Source organism: Pipra filicauda, unplaced genomic scaffold, assembly GCF_003945595.2.
Source record: "Pipra filicauda isolate LSUMZ 115617 unplaced genomic scaffold, ASM394559v2 scaffold176_size3548034_pilon, whole genome shotgun sequence".
NCBI classification, from domain to species: domain Eukaryota; kingdom Metazoa; phylum Chordata; class Aves; order Passeriformes; family Pipridae; genus Pipra; species Pipra filicauda.
The window spans coordinates 2,732,376-2,736,540 of NW_024104283.1; the positions used below are offsets into that span (position 1 = coordinate 2,732,376).

At 36.9% G+C, this 4,165-nt stretch overlaps 1 protein-coding gene across 5 annotated transcripts in view; it reads right to left on the bottom strand.

Annotated features, from left to right (window-relative positions):
- The window catches only part of LOC114002094 (solute carrier family 22 member 16-like), a 52,100-nt gene that overhangs the window by 12,394 nt on the left and 35,541 nt on the right, over window positions 1-4,165 (bottom strand). The gene's annotated exons all lie outside the window — the stretch shown is intronic.

Genomic DNA, 4,165 nt, shown 5'->3' on the forward strand with positions numbered 1-4,165 from the left:
TCAAATAGGTCGCAGTGCCAGCTAATATTAAAACTGCCTGCTACTTCTCCTCCTGAGATTCTACTGCTTATTGCTGATAACTTTGCCAAATTTGAATTATTTGGATTGAAATGTTCTGTGACAGATGTTGGTGCAAGGCTGAATGTTTCACGGAATTCCCAATGTATCTTTTCCTGAGAATGAGATGCAGGAAATTCAAGCTGATTGGGGATACCAAATCTTATTGTAATGTTATTACATAACAAGAATCTTCTATGGGCTAAAGTATTTTGGAAAGGTGAACACATTGTGTTTTGTGAAAGCACCCATAAGTAAAGTACAACATATTTTAGGATGAGGAAAAAGCTTTTTTCCATGTAATCTAGATATGTGACTTCCTACCACAAATGTTTGTTTATCCATGCAGGCATCTACAGGGGGAAACAATTTCAACTCTTTAGTGCTGCCATTGATTTTCTTACTTGTGCTCTTCCCTAAAATAACAGCACAATATAGATCCTCTAATTCCCAGAGCCCTGATAAACTGAAGATCAGCCATTCTGTATTGAGGCCTTCAAGATATGAGAAGTTTTTTGCTACAGATGTTGGTGTTCTCTTGTGAAAAATGGGAAAAAGGACAAGAACAGACAAGAAGATCGGTGTAACAGCCCAGCTGCTAAAGATCCCCTGGATGTTTGTGTATGTATTATTCTGTGTATTGTGCAAAGTATGTCCTTTTGAACTAACAAATAATTGGTTAAATAGTATTCCAAGTGCAACCTTCACCTATTTGTAGTTTGAGAATGCTCCTGACAAACTCTGTGATAGTGGCTGTCGTATCCTTTAATTTAGTGCAAGTCATGATTTGGGCACTCAGGAAGAGAGCACCAGCCTTCTGGCATAGAACAAACACAGCCCTAATTGTACTTGGAGCTCTTTGTGAACCATGACTGGCAGTGGTATTCCAGCACACCACCAGCCCAGCTCAAGCAGTGCTGAAGAAGTGTTTCCCTTTACCTTAGCATTCCTTTTGCTTTGTATACTCTCCTGAATAGACCCATAATGATAAGCAGAAATTACCTCTCTGAAAACAGGATGCTGACCTGCTTCTAGTCTTGTGAATGACATGAATCATTTATGTGCCACTTCTTTAACCAGTTCAAAGATCAAGTCAAGCATCAGTGTCCATGGCAAGTTACCATTTCAGCAAAAAGTTCAAGATGTGCCTCGTTTTGCTGTTTGCCTATTATTTACTTACTTCTGGAGAAATTCTCTCAATATAAGGAAGAAACCAGTAGTTCTGACATTCCTGTTGAAAAGCTTTGTGAAAATATTTGCTGAGAGATTGCCCAATTATCCCTGGTTCTTTTGCTATGTTCATGATCACCTCAGTCAAAACCACTTTTTAATCACATCACTGGCAATGAGACTGTGGCAAGAATCTTTACAAGAATCACCCCTTATGTTTTTTTCTTATTCCTGTGCAAGTCTGTTCATCTCCACATGTAACATTATGAGGCAATGTTAATAACTACATGCCTGTGAGCACTCCATAGAGGGATCCTACTCATCTGCAACAAACACCTGAGCAGTATCCATGCCTGCGTGCTAGACAGGAATTCAGAGAGAGAAGAGTTGGTTTGTCACTAAATGAGATATTTCCCATTACTTCTGATTATTCATAAACCTAGGTTAGTAATTTATTTGAAAGAGCTGGCTTTGTGCACAAACCTCTCTGCAATCATTTTTTATATACAAGTCATATTAAAAAAGGATGTTTCCCCTTTTGTGGTGTATACTTTTTAGGCTTGATTTTTCTAGGCTTGATTGAGCTCAGTGCTCTTGAAATCAGTATATCAGGGATGATTCAAATTTCTCAACTTCAACAACTATTTGGACCATTTATTACGGTTATTTTCAGGGAGGAACGTAAATCACCTGGCAAGGACATATCAAGCCTTCAAAACACAAATGACGAAGCAAAGTGATGGATGTAACTTGATCAGAAAACATAAGATTAATAAAATAAGAATAGAAAGTTGAGTTACTTGCACTAATTAGAGATTTAAGGGAAGTGAAGAATAAATAGGTTCCTGAGAAGGTCTAAGGGGCCAAATAATGAGGAATAGGGCTATAAATTACTGCAATTCCTATTTTCCTGGCACTGTCTGCCCACTCCAATGCCTGCATGAGGAAGCTACAGTTAGTCTTCACATCCACTGAACACCAAGTGTTCATGTACATTGTTCTGTCATTTCTGTAGTCACCTACTCTCTTTACTGATAACTCATACCCATTCTACAGTATCTGCAGCTATTTTTGTCACTACTGAATGTGTCTGAGGGACTACTGCCCCAGTCAGCTTATACAAATAAAAGCAAAAAAAAATATAATATTCTTTCCGTAACTGAAATGCAAAATATGTCACATTTTTCATGTGCATTTTGTCATAGTCACCATCTAACACATTACCCAAACCTTGGTTTACACCTGCAAACACAAACAGGGAAAAGACATACACATGATACTTGCTAGCTTAAACCATAGATGGTTTTTGCTGTGGAATGCCAAAAGGCCTCTATAAGGGACTGTGAACCAAATGGACAGTTGGTGATAGGAGTTCATTAAATTAGGTAAAGGTGTAAAAATTAAAAATGTGTGTCTGACTTTATTCTTGCCCATAATTGCAGATAATAAATGCACATTTTAAAAAACCATTAAAATATATTGTATTGAATCCACAGATTCTGGGCAAACAAACTCCTTCCTATGAATACATACTTCCTCCATGTTACCAAAATGCACACTCTGTTTGGTACAGAATCTTGTACAAAATTATTAGGCTACCAATACATAGGTGTGCTTTAATCTTTCTTCCTGTGAAAGGTAACAATGCAGATACTAATTGACAGCATTTACTAGAATTTTCCCTGATAGAATAAACTTGTTCTTTTGTGAACACTATATTTTTTTTTTAAATTTTTGAGTTTAATTTCTCCCCTAGGAATCTGTTCTGGGATTCAGATGAGCATCTCTAAGATATTTGAAAAGGGCATAGGATGAATCCAGAGCCTCCTTTTTGCAGGCACAAATGCCTTTCTGGTATGAAGCTTCCATGACCTCACCTTTTCCTAAGATCTTGCAAAAGGCACTCACAGACCTTGCATGTTGCTGAGCCCAGTGCTGTGGAGGCTTCCTAAGTGACTGCACCTAAGGAGTTGGTAAAAATAAGCTGTGAAAGATGCAGGAGAAGGCCAATGAGTCCTGCACTCCATCCCAGCGCTGGGATGTCAGACCATCATCTGTTTCCACAGAGCCACTGCATAAAAGCCCTCAGCCTTCAGGCAGGCTTCACCCCTTGTTCAGACATTCAGGGTACTACTCAGAGCATATGATTACTGCACATAGTTTGCATAGCTTTTTTTTCCTACGTGGTTGTTTAAACTATAGAATTTTGCACATAGAAATTGAAGGGAATTGTTAAAGTAGAAAATAGATCTTTCACAAAGTTTTAAAATAATTATTCAAAATATCAAACATATTTACTATTTTTCATTAGTTATCATTAAACTAATGATAATTGCTCTTATTCCTATATTTAACCCAAAAAGTATGTCCTTAACAAACTGCAAGACTGTCTAATAAAACTGGATATAAGATTTAGGACAAAAACATTTGTCATCATGCAAGAGTGACCAGCAATTAAGACAGGTAAGAATTCAGATTCACTATGTCATAAAACAATTATGTAACTCCAGAGACATAGATCAGCACAATAAATTTGCACTAAGGTAGAGATGAAAAATACAAACATAAAAGAACTTTAGAACTCAGATAAGAAACTATAAAAAATAATTCTTTTTATGAGCAATGAAATGAAAAGATGCCCCACAGGAACAGGAGCATTTGTTCTCAAACTCAGTGCTCTCTTGCAAGAGGATTTAGAAAATCTATGAGTATTGAAAGGAAAGAAATCAACTCACCCTGATTTTGCTACATTTATAGTGCATGACTAGTGTTAAACATATTTTTGTCCATATGGAAAAAACAATCAAACAGAAATGCTAGAGACATACAGAGACACGCCATTTCCTGGTTTTTTTTCAATAATATGCTTCCTCAGGTTAAAGAATAGGATACTCCAAGGCATTTTCTAAGCTATTGATACATAAGATCACAAAAGGTG